The 18,247-nt window shown below is 37.7% G+C and overlaps 1 long non-coding RNA gene across 3 annotated transcripts in view; it reads left to right on the top strand.

The window, feature by feature from the left end:
- The window catches only part of LOC123389980, an 82,919-nt gene extending 67,920 nt beyond the window's left edge, over window positions 1-14,999 (top strand). For all 3 annotated transcript variants that reach the window (XR_006604659.1, XR_006604661.1, XR_006604660.1), the window contains exons 4-5: window positions 8,936-9,037; window positions 14,715-14,999. This is a non-coding gene — a long non-coding RNA (uncharacterized LOC123389980). The remainder of the gene's footprint in view (window positions 1-8,935; window positions 9,038-14,714) is intronic.
- Window positions 15,000-18,247: the final 3,248 nt, after the last annotated feature.

Raw genomic sequence — 18,247 nt, forward strand, 5'->3', positions numbered from 1 at the left:
GGGCAAACATAGCCATGCACTTGACTAAGAGAATTACCCAGTTAAGCTCAAATTTCTTCAGTTTGTCCTCTCCCTTCATGTCATTCCTTCTTTAAGCCTGGTCTTTTGTCCTCCTTAGGGACTTGCCTATCAATCATTTTCTCTTCAGCGGCTTTATCTTCAAATTTTGTAGGTTCTCTCCCCCCGATATTTTCATGCTTTGAAAATATAAAAATCAAAAATCAAAATTCTTTTTCTTACCTCTCCTAGGTCCACCCTGCTAATATTTAAGATCTCTACTACACTTCACAGCCTGACTTCTTTACAGGGGACTGACATCCCATCTTCACTTTCTCACCATGATTCCCTCTTTCATCTAGTAGAATGTGGCTTCTACTGAAATTGCCCATGCTGAGACAACGAAGGCCAATGGATACATCTTGTTTTCTTACTTGACCTCTCTCTGCTTGTGATGATTTTATGGATTTTTACTCTTGAATCTTTCCTGCAGCGGCCTATGTGACACTCTGCTCTCTGAGTTCTCCGTGTTTCTCAGTCCTCTTCACTTTCTCTCATGGACTTTTCTTTCCCTGTCCTCTTCTCAATTGTTGATGTTTCCTGTTCCAACTCCTTACTAAACTCTATAAGTGGATAGCACATCTCAAACTCAGTTCAAAATTCAGTTCTGTATTTTCTCTCCAATCCTCCACTCCTTAAATGTTTTCTTATCTCAGTGAAAGTCACCACCATTCACCCAGTTGTTCAAGTCTGAGCACCACCCTTGACTTCTTTTACTTCCCCTCCTACACAGCATCAGCTACCGGTCCCATCAAGTTCTCTCCCTACACTGTTTATGACGAGCCTCCCTCATCATGCTGTGCCTTATGTTCAGAGCTGGTTTACTGCAATAGCATCCAACCAGTTGCCCAGTCACTCACTTAGAATCTCCATACTGCTCCAGAGTCATCTCTTTAGTTTTAAAATCTGATCATGTCACATCTTCACTCAAAAAATCCATCAGTTCTTCTCAGGGCACCTGGGTGGTTCACTGTCGGAGGCAGGCCCCTGACCAGGGCGGCCTCTGCCATTAAAAGATGGCGCCTGGCTAGTTGCCAGGATAGGATTGCCACGTGAGACTAAGAGGAATGCCCAAAAGAGGAAGTAAACAGCATTGGTTGTTAGCAAAGTTGTTCCTTTAGGTGTACAGCCTGATTCGCTCCCTCCTGTACCCTGCTCGCTGATTGGTCATGTAAACATATATAAGTGTGTAGACTTGCGGAAATAAAGAGAGAGAAGATACATCTGAACTGGGGCTTCTTGTTGTCCTTGCGTGTCAAGGGCGATAGTTCACATGTTGGGTATCTGCCTTCAGAGCAGGTCAGTGATCTCTAGGTCCTGGCATTGAGCCCCATGTCAGACCCCCAGCTCAGCAAGGAGTCTGCTTCTCTCTCTCCCTCTGCCTCTCCGCCTGCTTGTGCTCCCTCTGTCTTTTTCTCTCAAATAAATAAAATCTTTAAAAAATAATTCCATCATAATAAAAATTTTAAAAAATCCATCAATGCCTCTCAAAATAGAGTTTAAACTTTCCTCACGATTCTCATACTGTTTCCCACTTTCCACTATATCCTCCACTCCAATCATCCCGAATAATCACCTTTCACCCCAGCCAAATGGAATTAATTAGATTTCCTTCAATATATAATGCAGTTTTCCTTTTCTTAGAATACTTTTCTCACTTTTCCTTTATCCATTAAAAATAAATTAGGGTACCACTATCCACAAGAAGGGTTCTTTGTTCTTACCCCCACCTCCCCAGGCATACCCTGAGGCCAACTTTTATACTCCTATTTGCTCACATAAACCTGACTTTACATACCTCTTTCTAACTCAGTTTATATCAGAGTAAATTGTAATCCCAGATTTATTTCTATTTCCTCTACTAATCTGTCAAATCTTGAGGGAAAGGAATATACTTCACTTTCCTCTGTGATCCTAGAACTAAGCACAGTATTTGGATATAGTAGTGAGCAAGATAAATTTGTTGAATTAATGAATAAAGAAGTGAACTGAATCAACTAAACTTGTTTTGCCTTAAATATATGTCCATTATTATAACATAATAATAATTATTAATAATAATATTAATAATTATTCACTACTGTATGCCAGGACTTATAACCATGTCCTGCCCATAGAAGGAGTCAAAAACTGGCTGTTGACCAACTACTTAACTATTTATGCCCAATCACATAGTCTCTATATGTGACTGGCTGAGGATATAATATGAACATAAATTTTATTACATATGCATTCTTGGTTTAGTCTTTCTGGGAATATGAAGACATCGAGAGTAGACAGCATGTAAGAATATGTTCAGTGGGTTTCAGAGGTTTAGGTTCAATTATTACTTAGGTTTATTATTCAATTCAATTATATTAGGTTTAATTATTAATAATAATAATAGTTTTTATTATAACATAAAAACTCAGAGTTACTGTCCTCCTACTTGAAATGCTCCTTCATAAATCAAACCTACTAAATACTGGGGTTTGACTTTGGTTAATTCTTAGGCAGGAAGGCTTGGTGTACTACAGAAGTCATTTCATTATATTTTAGACAGTTTCATTTTCTCCATTTTTGCAATCTGTCATGTATGTATGCTCTGAGGAAAAAAAATATTTGAGCTTGATTTAACATTCAGTTGGTTAAATATTTGTATGGACTTGAGTATAAAAACCACTGGCCACCACAATACCTTGATCTAAGTAATGGAACAAAGGGACAAGAGACTTTCAGAAAAGTTGATTACACTATCATGACACGGGGTTCCTGTCAGCAGCTCTCAGGCAAAAACCAAATGCTATGGTTGGTTTATTTGTTTGCTTCTTTTTTCCTTGCCTCCAGTGCCTGACAATGCTAAGAGTAAGAGCTGATTATTTTATTTTATATTTATGTAGTAATTTACATTTTAAAGGACTCATTTGTTGATATGTTAATTTTATTTAAACTTCCTGAAACTTCAATGGTTCTAATAAACAAAAGTGTAGATTCATTTTGCTCTAAAAATTAAAATTCTATTTTGTCTAAATTTTGTTGTCTGAATATTTTTAAAGAAAATTTCCGTGGTGTTTCAGTTTTTTTTTTTTTTAATTTTAGAAAATGGCCTATCTCTTGTTTTATAATGCCTTTAAATGAGCTTTAAATTATTTACTTTCTATTTAGTTGAGGCTTCATTCAGGCAAATATACAGTTCCAGACTTAAGTATTCCCATGTCTTCTATGACCTTCAGCTGCAAATTACTTCTATGACCATAATCTGAAGACTGTTGTTCTTTGTTTATCACAGAATGTGTTTTTCCCAGTTACTAAAGTAAAATGTCAAGTCACCATTTCATTTTGAAGTGGCTCTTTATTCTTGCAGTGTTATTATAAATATAATATATATCAATATATTTATATGTATAAATCTAATTTTTTCTTTAATGGAAGGAAAACAGTAATTGTTATTTCCAGGATTTAGAAATAGCTTTCTCCCCTGTCCTTCACTTGAACCTAAACCTCTGAAACCCACTGAACGTATTCTTACATGCTGTCTACTCTCAATGTCTTCATATTCCCAGAAAGACTAAACCAAGAATGCATATGTAATAAAATTTATGTTCATATTATATCCTCAGCCAGTCACATATAGAGACTATGTGATTGGGCATAAATAGTTAAGTAGTTGGTCAACAGCCAGTTTTTGACTCCTTCTATGGGCAGGACATGGTTATAAGTCCTGGCATACAGTAGTGAAAAAACAAGGGTACCATTGATACATTATGATCATAGAGAATGACCAATAGTGTTTTACATGAAGCATCTTGGTGCCCATCATTCTGTTTAGTGACACCTTGAGTTTTATACTTATTTTTCCTACCTTAGTGTTCCTTTTGCATTTAATTCTTTATATGATATTTTAAATTTCTTGATTTGTATTTATGTTTGTATGACACCTCAAATAATTATGCAATGAGGTGTGATATAAATAACTAAATACAACTCAGTGCAGAAGTACATCTTCAGCACAGATACAAGAAGTCACTTTTTCCTCCAAGTGAGCAGGAAATCAGCTTTCCTTTGCCTCTGCTCATTAGAGAATGCAAAGCACTCCTAAGTCGGAAATCAGAAATTCAGCACCAAGGAAGCAGAGATGGAAACCATTCCCAGAGTAAGCAGTAACCCACATTTTGCAGAGCGAACTTTCTAGGAATGATGCTTACATTTTTAAAAAAGGATTTGTATTTAAAGTGAACTTTGAAGAAACAATCATTCAAACCTAGAATGTGGAAAATTCTTCAGGGCAAATGATCTGATTTCTTTGATAAGTAAATGGAAAGAGAGAAAGAGAAGGAAGAAAGGAAGGAAGGAAAGAAGGAATTGCTAAAGATTAAGAGAGACCGAATATAATGTGTAATATTGTTACAATTCTGACTCCAGTAAACTAAGTGTAAAAAGACACTTATGAGACAATTAGGGAAAACTAAACATATATTAGGCATTAGATAATATTAAGAAAACATTATTAACTGTAAGAATGTGGTAATGAGATTATTAGTTCAGTTTTCCCAAGCCTTATATATTAGAGATATATATTAATATGTTTATAGATGAAATGAGATGTCAGATATCTGCTTTAAAATATTCCAGATTTATTTAATTCATTTGTGAAATAAGTAAGTTTATCTGTTTAAAAACAAGTGAGAAAAATAAAGCATACCTTGAATCACAGTTAATTTCTAATAGAGTTTCAATGAACACATATTATATTCTTATCTCACTCCAGCTTTTTCCAAAAGTAGCAACTGAGAAAAAACTGTATTTGAGAGCAATTTATTTGGGAATGTGATCCCAGGCAATAGCAATCAAGAGTCAGAGAGAGTAAAAATGGGGAAGAAGAGAAAACTAGTAGAGGAATGCTCATTGACTTGGCTAACCACTTTCGGATGATGGGAACCTCAGTCCTGCAAAGAACATCTGAAAGCCTCATGAAATGCATCTCACAATCATCCACTAGGGAAAGAAAAGAGAAAGCATTTATCAGTCATCTCCCTTCTCCATTGGTCAAGGGCTAGGCCACAGGGCATTAACACCCTTGAACTTCTTAGTTACAGGAGCATGAATGCTGGGAGAATTCTGTCATGTCTAATGACTAGGCATAATAGAAGCCCTCCAGCAGGAAGGAGGTGCTCAGTGTCAGCCCGAGGCAATGTACTCACAAACTGCACCTGATTGCATCTGTTTGAGGGCTTCATGGGAGCTAGTCTCCACAACTAAAATGAGAATAAGAGAATTAGAAGAGGCACCCAGGAGCCCATTCTCTGTGTCTGCTGTTCATGTCTCTTTTTCCCTTCCATTAAGTCCAATCAGTTACAGAATTCCCTTTAATATGGTGGCGAGCTGGAATTGTAAAGATCAAACGTAAGAAAGTTAGTGAAATAAACAGAAATCCCCCCAATGCTGCATCTGATTCCAAGGCCATAGTAGATATGATTTATCCCCTTTCTCCACTGCCAATTTGTGAATTCTCTTACCCTGGCCCTTGATTTCCTTGTGCTGTCAGGCTGTGGTCGCTGCAATTTTTCATCCACAATTGTCACCTGGCATGATGGCACCAAGAGACACCTAGTGAGCCTTCCCTAGACACTGTATGTCTCCCTGTCTTCATTTTGGAGAAACTAGGAAACCTAGTTTCTCATCATAAAAATAGGTAGTAATTACCACTAGCAGCACAAAGTGACTTTCTTTGCCTCTTGTTAGATTTCAGGACTCTAAGTGCTGGAACATAACAATGTACAGATTGCCAATGAGATACTTTAGAATATAACATTAAATATAGTAACAGAGTACTGATCGAAGTCACAAATAGTCTAATTACCATTACCAGGTGACATGTTTTACTGTTACAAACTTGACCCCAAACCATCAACCAACTTAAAACACAAAAAACAAAACAGAAACAGGGGGGTGAACATATCTGAAAATACAAGACTAGGTTATATGAAATTTTCTTCCCAGGAACCAATTCAGAAAACTCTAATTCCTGTCTTCCTTTCTCTCCTTTCTCTTTAAAATATTATACTTTCTCTCATTCAATAATAATTTGAAGGGGATGCATTGGATTATCATTTTTAGCAAGTGTGGACCGAAGTCTGAGAGATTTTATTTAATAGAAAAGTAGTTTTTTGTGTGTGTGTGTTTTTTTAAGATTTTATTTATTTATTTGACAGAGAGCACAAATAGGCAGAGGGGCAGGCAAAGAGAGAAGGGGAAGCAGGCTCCCCGCTGAGCAGAGAGCCTGATTCGGGGCTCGATCCCAGGACCCTGAGATCATGACCTAGGCCAAAGGCAGAGGCTTAACCCACTGAGCCACCCAGGTGCTCCAACAGAAAAGTAGTTTTATCTGCTTCATTGGCTATGCCTATTCTAGATGCATTCGCTTCTTCAGTAATAATACAAATGCCTTCATGTATCTTGTGCATCTGTTGTGATAGGTTCTTGTATGAATGGGCTGCAATCTCCAGACTATGCAGGAAAGTGAGGGGTTATAGGAAGTAATTTATCCAAAATCAAACATCTAGGCCACAATTCCAATCCTAAACCTGTTGCTTGAGATCATTTACTAATCTGAAATAGTAAAAAGAATCATTCAGTTTCCAGGTGTGAATGTAGTGGAAAAAACGTTTAGATTTGGAGTCTTTGGATTGTCGTTTTCTGATTCCAGATGAAGAACAAAGGTGCAATGAGGAACAGAGAGGTCATTTGCAGCCTGCTGCTTTCTAACAGCTGGTTGTTGTGTCACTCCATCAGAGGCAAAAGCACGAGTCCATATATAGTTCTTGAGTTGTAAATCAAGGTGCCCTTGTCTCCCACAGTCAAGGAGTTGTTACTTCACTTAAATCCAGTCACATTTTCTCTCCTGACATTTTGATATGTGAGTGAAGTGACACAACATGGAAAAAAACAGAAGGAGTATACTTATTCCTGGGCAACAACACAAACAAGGAACTCAGGCATCTCCACCTTTGAATTATGTCATTTCCCAGGGCAGCTCTTCAGTCTTCCTCTAGATTTTGTAAGGATACCATGATCTCCTTCCAAAAAACTTTTCTTTTTCTTCCTTTATAGTCAGTTCCTGTTCACTAGCAACCAAAGAGCTCCAAATTATATACAATTACAAGCAAGAGTGACCATTTATTTCTCCAAATACCTGTTGTATTGTCAGTCCACATCACACAATTCAGCATCAGTATTCTCTAATTCCAATTCAGTATGAACTACTTGGGCATTTCTACCAGTATTTTAGTGTTGCTTTATATGACGTAGCACAGGGCTACGTCATATAAAGCTAAATGGATGGATAGACTTAAAAAACAATAGCAACGGATACAATGGCCACAGTGGTAAAGTGTGAGGTACTGGGAAAGTCAGGGATAGGAAATGGACATAAAGCTCAGGGAGTGCCAAAGCAGTTCTTAAATCCTGCTTCAACCTACTCGTGACGATTGCAAAAGCGTCATTCTCCACAGGACAACAATTCGGACTTAAAATAAGTACACAAAAAAACAATCATGTTGTGCAGGTCAGCTTGTGTTTACTCAAACCTATTCTCTCCCACGAGGGGAAGAGTTAGAATGATTGGGTGCCCATAGAACAAGGAGTCATTAACACATATATAAAAAGTTACATAGAATGGAATCCTCATCTTTCACCAGCAGTAATGATTGTTGAAAATATTAAGGAAATTGCCAGAATGAAAATATAATCTTATTAGATACTGTAAATGTAGTATTTTGAAGAGTATTAAAATGTAGTAGAATGGCTTATTTTCCTCAGCTTGCAGAATATAAACAATTTATTTCAGAAAAACCTCAATAAGAAAGGGTGATTTACTTTTAGTGTATTGAATTGTTTTGAAGGAGTGTTTATTCTGTGGCTGAATTCATTCTGAGATATGAATTTGGAGTAGTTTTTGGTTGTTCATAAGGCATGGCTGTTCTTAACCTGAATACTAAGAATACAAAAAAGGAAGAAAAACCCTTTAGGGAAAATGTTTAGATTTTTAGAAAATTGTAACTCTTTTGGTTGAATAGTGTAATGTCTACTCTTTCCTCTTTGCTTTTACCCATATAAATGCATGCCTTTTAGCAATTACAAAGGGTGACTCCATTTCAGAATGATCTTATTTACTTTAAGATGAATTAAACATTACCTCACTATGCCTACCACGCTTCCCTTCATTCCTATAATTTGCTTTGAAACTTATCTTAAAGACATGCTATTATGTTAAAATCCATAAAGGACAACTAAATTAAACATGCCTTTGAAAATTTTGCATAAAGAACACTTTCTGAAACTAGCAATTGTCTGTGAAGTCATTCAATTTTGAAGGGCATTCATAAACTTTACCTCTTACAAAACGGCATAAAAAATTACTTGAAGGGTTAATCCAGGGAAGTATAAAAGAAATACAAGAAAGGGAAAGCAAAGATTCAAGAAATAGGGCCAGTAAATTCTTACCCAGGAAAAGTTTTAAAAAGGAATTCTAGAGAGGGGTGCCTGGGTGGCTCAGTGGGTTAAGTCTCTGCCTTTGGCCCAGGTCATGATCTCAGGGTCCTGGAATCGAGCCCCAAATCAGGCTCTCTGCTCAGCAGGGAGTCTGCTTCCCCCTCTCTCCCTGCTTGCCTCTCTGCCTACTTGTGATATCTCTCTGTCAAATAAATAAATAAAATCTTTTTTAAAAAATTCTAGAGAGAAATTAAGAATATCATAAGTATAAGATGCTTGGAAGATTTCCCTTAAAGTAGGAAAATTTAATGATACAAGATTACATATACTTCTTTAGCCATTCAACCACATTATTTGATTCAATAGAAAATATAATTTATATAGTAATATTGCATTTGCCATTTATTAGGCTTTGGAAAGAATCTACAAAGAATGAAAAACATAATTTGGGAGACTGTCATAAACCTTGATTATCGATGTAATAACACGACAGCACGACTAACACTAGAAGGTAAGTGGGAAAAAGAGACCTTTTTTTATAGGTAGAGTAGGCATGCTTCTGAGTAGGCAATCAATAGACACTGTCTAATGTTGTTGGTAAATGTATAAACGGCAACCCAGAGTGAACTGACCCTAAAACAAGTAAAGTTTAAGCTTTGGGAATCTTGATTTGCAAAGACTCCTTCCAGGGAGGAGCACTAGCAATTTTCTGTGTGTTTCTTTTTCTTAAAGGTGTATCCTACCTAATGTATAAATTTGAGGCCCTTTATAACTTAGATCCACGATGGCACCACTCCCAGGGGTTTGGCAGAGACCTATGCCCCTGAAGGACCCTATTGAAGTTCCTCTAGCCACAAGGTAACAAGCTGGAGGATAACCACCCAAATAACTAAAAGCAAAAACAATCATGGGTCCTTCTTACTCCTTGCGGTTGGTGCCGGTAGAACTGGGATGGGTGGGGACGAAGAGAAGAGGGCTGTTTCTATTTTTCATTTTAGAGCCACTAGTGTGGTTTTATCTATTTTTTAACTTATAGATGTAATGTGTTTTTTTTTTTTTAAGATTTAATTTATTTATTTGACAGACAGAGATCACAAGTAGGCAGAGAGGCAGGCAGAGAGAGAGCTCGATCCCAGGACCCTGAGATCATGACCTGAGCTGAAGGCAGAGGCTTAACCCACTGTCCCACCCAGACACCCCTCGATGTATTGTTTTTAAATAGCAGCAATCAATTTACAATTTATTAGTCAATATGCACTTTCCTCTTGCTGTATCCTAATGCTCAAGATGGAAGGCGAAAGATAGGGTTGCAATGTACATGTGTATATTTAATACATTTTCCCACATCTGTGGTAACGTTCCTTATTTTCTCTTTACATACCTATTTATTCTGGGTTCAGTGCCACCTTTCAAGTTAATAGAAATTCCACATGTGAAAGCAGCAGTGTGTGAGATAAGAGGAAATGAAAACATCTGGCATTATATTCTTGTCCTTAGGAAGGGCAGATGCAGAGAGGATCAGTAACGACCTTTTCTTATCGGATAGACAGTATTGTTACTGATAGAACACTTAAAAATATAGGAACGTTTTCTTCTTATGAAGAGTTTCTCACGAATGGAATCTTATTCTTTGCCAAGACACTTAAAAAAAAATTCATGGTTTTCATCATAAAATCTCTGCAGCTTTTTAATAACAGGATTCTGCTCTTGTAAATAGTAATATTGGTTAAGGCAGATATATTTAGAGCCTGCAGTAGACTAAGAAAACAACTGATTTATGGAGATATTTCAAAGTCTAATGAACTACCTTGCCAAGATGAAGTGCTGAGTTTTGCAGATAATTAGACTGTTCTTTACCTGCCATTGAAGGAATGTAACTGTAAACAGACACAAACGCCATAGCAACGTGCAGATCAGCATTTTTCTGTCAATACCTGAAAACATCATTTCTCTGAAATTCTGCTAAGGCATTTCTTCTCAGTAACAGATTAGACAACCAGAGACCAAGGAAACATTTAAACATGTTTAAACTGCAAAGCGTTATTGGGTCAGCCAACTACTTAAGCAAGAAAGGACAGCCTTGGCAAATGAAGGAGAATGAGAGAGAAAGACATGTGCAGACCTCCTCCCAGCCTTGAGAGGACAGCAGATTGGCTGGAGGACTCCAGCTGGGAACTGGGGAAGCCTGACTGCTCTCCTTACTCCTCTCCTGGACAGCTCTACAAAGGAGGGCTGAGTATCACAATAGGACCTAATTTAATTACCTGTCTTTTGACTTATTTGTCCCATTGCTTACTTCCAATCAAACGGTTAATATCAGCAATAACATTTTTATTACTTTATGGATATGAATGTAAATTTGGTATAAAAAATGGGCAACAGATAAATCTGTTTACCTGGGAGTTTAGGGTTGAGTAATCCTCAGTGTGTGTGTGCATATGTGTTTTAAACATTCTATTTTCTAATTTTGCTAAGAGAGCCTACATTGACATTTATAATATCAATTGTAAAGAATCGTGAAAAATTAGGCCATGTTGAATGAAAAGAAATTCAAATATGAGATTGTTAAACACTGCATAATGAATAATAAAGGGAGCTTATTGGTAAAATGAAGTTGGAAGACTGAAGAAGCTCCACGGTCCACTCAAGTCTATGTTTCTTTGAGCAACAAAACAAGAAAAGATTAATGAGGAAATTCATCCACAAAAACAAAATAAACACAGTTGAACTTTAAAAAAATTCTAAAGTACTCTTAAAAATATTTCACTATAATGACATAGAAGGCTATAGTTTTGCTTGAGAGGTAAATGGGGAAGATGGTTATCTGTTCATAAGGAAACAAAAAATACATGCCTTAAGGAAGTTGTGAAACCGAAGAGAAAATATAAGAATACCTAGGCAAAAATACATATGGGTGGAACATCGTTACAGGGATTATGTTAGAAGCAGGCATTTAAAAGCCCCAGAGGGGCACCTGGGTGGCTCAGTTCATTAAAGCCTCTGCCTTCAGCTCAGGTCATGATCCCAGGGTCCTGGGATCGAGCTCCACATTGGGCTCTCTGCTTAACAGGGAGCCTGCTTTTTCCTCTCTCTCTGCCTGCTTGTGATCTCTGTCTGCCAAATAAATAAATAAAATCCTTAAAAAAATAAAAAATAAAAAAATAAAAGCACCAGAGACACTGATGATAGGAGAATTAACAGTAAAAATAAAAATCAGGGGTTCCGGGTGGCTCAGTGGGTTCGTTAAGTGTCTGCCTTCAGCTCAGGTCATGATCCCAGAGTCCTGGAATCAAACCCTGTGTTGGGCTCCCTGCTCAGTGCGGAGTCTACTTCTCCCTCTCCTTTTCCCCTCCCCCTGTTCCGGCTCTCTCTCTCACTCTCTCTCTTTCATGAATAAGATGTTAAGATTTTAAATCTTAAAAAAAAAAAAAAATTTTTAATTATTTTGAACTACAACAAAATTAATAAATTTTAATTGCTATACAATCACAAAGTGCTAACGAGCAGAACACCTTGCAAGAATATTAAAGAGTAAATGACTGATTTGGCATCTTATTCTAGAGTTCCAAAGATCAAGGGAAGAGAAGAAAACATCGAGGAAGATCAAAAAAATTTACCAGAAGTTGATCAGTGGAATACATTCCTTCTAGAAGATTCCATAGATCCCTCCCTTCTATTTCTCTAAAATCATCTCATTCTCTGTTAATCACCCCCCCTCCCCCGCCACCGCCACCGCACTGCCCCGTGTTCTGGTCACATGATCTGCTTTTACTTTGAACATGACAAACTCCGCCCAACCTCATGTCCCTTGATAACAATGTTTCCTATGCCACCAACAGTCTTCCATCTCCTCTGCTTACCTAGCTTTTTTCCATTTTTAGTTTTAGTTTAAAATATTATCCTGGCCATTTCCCATTAAAGGAAACATGAAGCATCCCAATGCTACCCCATGGCTACTGACTGACATTCTTTTTTAAGTCAGCTATCCTTATATTGGTTTTCTGCAGAACACATACCAAAATTTGCACTTATTTATTTTCAAAGCTAGAAGTTAAGCTCCATAAGGGAAGGGACGGTATCTCTCCAGTGTTCTCACTGTTGTGAACCTATGACCTCCTAGGGGAATTGGCATATGGTAGGCATAAGATAAACAATGGTTGATTAATGATTCTGTCCTAAGGTTACCTTTTACAAACAGAGCATGTTTCCCCAACTCTACGTGAAATTCTGGCTTAATTTACACCATAAACCCACTGGGTGGCTGCCAGAGATTATGGAGAACAAATATCCGGCTTTTTTGTTTACTGTAGAGACCTTTACCAAGACTGGCAGACTAGCAAATATTCTAAACATCAGAGGGGGAGTCAGATACTAAGCTGCCAAAGGCCTCCAGAGGTATGCTTACAAGAGCCAAGGGTCTTCATACCGGGATTAATTGCATACAAGGTCTAGAGAGGAGCTCTAGTTAAGAAAAATAAGCAAATTTGTTCATCAGTGATTTCTGAGCTCCTGCTGAGCACCTATCAAGAAACTACTTTGTGGGACGATAGGTGACTCAGTTGGTTAAGCGGCTGCCTTCAGCTCAGGTCATGATCCCACCGTCCTGGGATCGAGTCCCACATTAGGCTCCTTGCTTGGCAGGGAGCCTGCTTCTCCCTCTGCCTCTGCCTGCCACTCTATCTGCCTGTGCTCACTCTCGCTTCTCTCTTTATGACAAATAAATAAATAAAATCTTTAAAAAAATTTTTTTAAATAAATAAATAAATAAAAATAAAAAGAAAGAAACTACTTTGTGCCAACCTTGCTGCCAAGTGCATAAAAGACAAATAAAAAGCAATCTCCACTTTCATGAAACTCAAAGTCTAATAGAAGAAACACATACATATACATATATAGTTCTCTGCAACCTTGAGAATTACATACTTTGAAAATACTCTGACAGGATAACTTGTAGGCTAAAAAATGTAAGAATTTAAGAGACAATAGGAATGTTGGACAAAGTTTATAATGAAAACAGGAAAATCTCATTAAATGTGAGAATTTTATGCCCTTAAGAACAGTGTGTCTGGGGTGCCTGGATGACTCAGTTGGGTAAGCGTTCACTTCTGACCATGATCCCAGGGCAGAAATTGAGCCCTGATTCAGGCTCCCTGCTCACTGGGAAGTCTGCTTCTCCCTTTCCCTCTGCCCCTACCACCGCTATGCTCTCACTCTCTCTCTCAAATAAATAAATAATCTTTTTTAAAAAAAGAACACTCAGTGTAAAAGAGATTATCCTAGGATTTCCTTTGACTTTAAAATCTGAAGTAATTTATCAAGACTCTTCTTTAAAGTCTCAAGTTGAACATACGTAACTATTCTATTTGAAGTTCAGTAAATCTTGGGGGCACAGGGGTGGCTCAGTTGGTTGAGCCTCAGGCTCTTATTTTTAGCTCAGGTTGTGATTGCAGGGTCATGAGATCAAGTTTGGTGTAGGGCTCCAAGCTCAGTGCAGTCTGCTTGAGACTCTCTCCCCTTCTCCCTCTGCCCCTCCTTCCCCACCATTCTTTCTAAAATAAATAAATAAATCTTTAAAAAAAAATAAATTTCAGGTACCTGCGTGGCTTAGTGGGTTAAAACCTCTGACGTCAGCTCGGGTCATGATCCCAGGGTCCTGGGATGGAGCCCCGCTTCATGCTCTCTGCTCAGCAGGGAACCTGCTTCCTCCTCTCTCTCTCTCTGCCTGCCTCTCAGCCTACTTGTGACCTCTGTCTGTCAAATAAATAAATAAATAAATCTTTAAAAAAAAATAAATTTCAGTAGTTTCTGAAATATGTTTGATAGGTCCCACTTAATATGTTTAAATATTTTGAAAATATATTTGTAAATATAAAATATTCAATTTCCTTCTTAAGACCTCTGATTATAGGACTTAAAATTTTTTCAAGCATAAAATGAGTTCTTATAAGGATAGTAATCTTCTAAATAATGTGATCTTTAAGTTCTCTCAACTATTTCAATATATATACTTAAAAAGGGCTTAATTTAAAACCAAATTTAAAATCAATCACTGAATTATTTAATTAGAACTAAAAAAGAAAATACAAGGACATTTCAAATATGCTCAGATTTCGTAACATGCGAATGTTAATATGATGAATTCTGATTCTCTTCAGCATCGCTGTACACTTGACTCTTGAACGTTGCAGGGCTCAGGAGCACCAACCGGATATGCAGGTGAAAACCCAAGTATGACATTGGCTCCCCAAAACCACTCTAATAGCAAGAATAGGGAAAGGAGACCTTTTATTGTGATAGGGCCACTTACTGCTCACTTGGAGACAATTAGCATCACAGGGCATTTTAAACAATTGCTCACAAAGCTTGAGTTCCCTGCATGAGCAACAGAAGGTGTTTACAAAATTACTACCGCAACACAAAAATAAACTCAAAATGGATAAAAGACCTCAACGTGAGACAGGAATCCATCAGAATCCTAGAGGAGAATATAGGCAGTAACATCTTCGATATCAGCCACAGCAACTTCTTTGTCTCCAAAGGCAAAGGAAACAAAAGCAAAAATGAACTTTTGGGACTTCATCAAAATCAAAAGCTTCTTCACAGCAAAGGAAACAGTCAAGAAAACAAAGAGGCAACCCACGGAATGGGAGAAGATATTTGCAAATGACCTATAGACAAAAGGTTGATATCCAGGATCTATAAAGAACTCCTCAAACTCAACACACATGAAACAAGCAAACATATCAAAAAATGGGAAGATATGAACAGACACTTCTCCAATCAAGACATACATATGGCTATCAGACACATGAAAAAATGTTCATCATCATTAGCCCTCAGGGAGATTCAAATTAAAACCACATTGAGATATCACCTTACACCAGTTAGAATGGCCAAAATTAACAAAACAGGAAACAACATGTGTTGGAGAGGATGTGGAGAAAGGGGAACCCTCTTCCACTGTTGGTGCGAATGCAAGTTGGTACAGCCACTTTGGAGAACAGCGTGGAGATTCCTCAAGAAATTAAAAATAGAACTTCCCTGTGATCCTGCAATTGCACTCCTGGGTATTTACCCCAAAGATACAGATGTTGTGAAAAGAAGTGCCATCTGTACCCCAATGTTTATAGCAGCAATGGCCATGGTCGCCAAACTATGGGAAGAACCAAGATGCCCTTCAACGGACGAATGGGTAAGGAAGATGTGATCCATATACACTATGGAGTATTATGCCTCCATCAGAAAGGATGAATACCCAACTTTTGTAGCAACATGGACGGGACTGGAAGAGATGATGCTGAGTGAAATAAGTCAAGCAGAGAGAGTCAATTATCATATGGTTTCACTTATTTGTGGAGCATAACAAATAGCATGGAGGACAAGGGGAGATGGATAGGAGAAGGGAGTTGAGGGAAACTGGAAGGGGAGGTGAACCATGAGAGACTATGGACTCTGAAAAACAATCTGAGGGGTTTGAAGGGGTGGGGGGTGGGAGGTTGGGGGAACCAGGTGGTGGGTATTGGAGAGCACGGTTTGCATGGAGCACTGGGTGTGGTGCAAAAACAATGAATACTGTTACGCTGAAAATAAATTTTAAAAATTAAAAAAAAAAAGAAAAAAAATTACTACGGCAGTCCAGCATGTCCTGCAATTGATTTTATGCGGTTATAATTTAGTACTGCATCATCTTTATCTTTGTTTCCATTCTTCTGGACTGCCAATGGCATCATGCAACATCTGTGTGTGCGTAAGTTTTGATCAATTTTAACTTTTTATAATAGATCCATGTATATTGTATGGTAAGTAAAGAATAAAATAGACTGATATCTACATATAGCTTATATATATATATGTATAATTATTTTTATTTATTTATTTGTCAGAGAGAGAGCATGCACACAAGCAGGCAGAGGCAGAGAGAGAAGCAGGTTCCCTGTTGAGCAAGGAGTCCGAAGTGGTACTTGATCCTAGGACCCTGGGATCACAACCTGAGCCAAAAGCAGCGGCTTAACCAATTGAGCCACCCAGGCCTCCCTAGCTTATATATTCTTGACATACCTAAGGAAAAAAAAAATCCTAATTTTTCTCAAATATTTTCAGGTTTTTTTTTTAAGATTTATTTTATTTATTTATTTATTTTGCGAGAGCAAATAAGAAACAAGAAAGTACAAGCCAGGGGGAGAGGCAGAGGGAGAAGCAGGCTCTCTGGTGAGCAGGGAGCGCAGTGCAGGGCTTGATTCTGGGACTCTGGGTAAATGATCGACTGAGTCACCCAGAAGCCCCTCAACATTTTTTGGTATTTCTAGGCTATGTAGTTCATCTGAGAGTTTTTTTCAAAATTCCAAAAAATTTTCCAATATATTTATTGAAAAAGAATGAAAAGGGGCACCTGGTGGCTCAGTCATTGAGCTGTTGCCTTCAGCTCAGGTCATGAACCCAGGGTCCTGGGATCAAGCCCCTCATCTGGCTCCCTGCTCTGCCAGAAGTCTGCTTCTCCCTCTCCCCCTGCTTGTGTTCCCTCTTTCATTGTGTCTCTCTCTGTCAAATAAACAAATAAAATCTTTAAAAAATCTTAAAAAAAAAAAAAGAAAAAAATGCATAAAAGTAGACCCATGAGATTCAAACCTGTATTGTCCAAGGGTCAACTGTACTTAGTTCTAATAGTTTAATAGTTGAAAGATGCTTACTTGGTGAGGAAATCATTGTCATCCCAATCAAATTTCAGCATAACTGTCATTGATTTGTTTCACAACCAGAACTTGTGGTTTTGACGGTGACTGGCTTCTTGTTAGCGACTGATGGAATAGGTTTAGCACTGCTTGTATTCACACATGAGTGCTATTTACAGCTTATGTAAATCAAATCACCGGGTTCAATTTATGAATATCTGATTCTTCTGCCTTCTCATGGAAGTCTCATAAGCCCACTCCTAAGCAGGATATGCTTATATCACATGATTCATAGTTTGTGAAACTATATATATATGTGTGTATGTCACATATATATGTGTGAATTTTTATATATATGTCACACACACACGTATGTCTGTGTGTGTGTGACATATATATATGTCTTTTATGGCTACTTTTGATCTAGAAGAAATTCTACATTTAAAATATGTACTTCTTGGGGCGCCTGGGTGGCTCAGTGGGTTAAGCCGCTGCCTTCGGCTCAGGTCATGATCTCAGGGTCCTGGGATCGAGTCCCGCATCGGGCTCTCTGCTCAGCAGGGAGCCTGCTTCCTCCTCTCTCTCTGCCTGCCTCTCTGCCTGCTTGTGATCTCTGTCTGTCAAATAAATAAATAAAATCTTTAAAAAAAAAAATAAAAATAAAATAAAATAAAATATGTACTTCTTATTTCTTAGGGCACCTAACTTTTATGGGAATTATAATAATAAACAATTCCATTTTTAATGTTTTAATGTCTTAGTATTACTATTCAGATATCACTTCTGAATCAGTCAAGATTTTGGTTGAACTGCTTGAAACAAAAAAAAAAAAAAAATTTTAAAAATCCAAAGATCAGTGGTTTTTACAAAATTGGTGCTTTCCATTTTTCTAATGTCTGAGGAATGCAGGACTGGGCAGAAAATAGCTGATACGGCAGCTTCATGATGCTCTGCGGAAACCTGCTCTTTCTCTCTGGCCCGCAGCCTGCCCATCCTAGTGGACAAGAGATTTTACATGCTTAAATAATAATAAAGTCAGCATATAAAATAGA

This window comes from Mustela putorius, unplaced genomic scaffold (assembly GCF_011764305.1).
Source record: "Mustela putorius furo isolate JIRA1106 unplaced genomic scaffold, ASM1176430v1.1 tig00537227_pilon_pilon_pilon, whole genome shotgun sequence".
Lineage (NCBI taxonomy): Eukaryota > Metazoa > Chordata > Mammalia > Carnivora > Mustelidae > Mustela > Mustela putorius.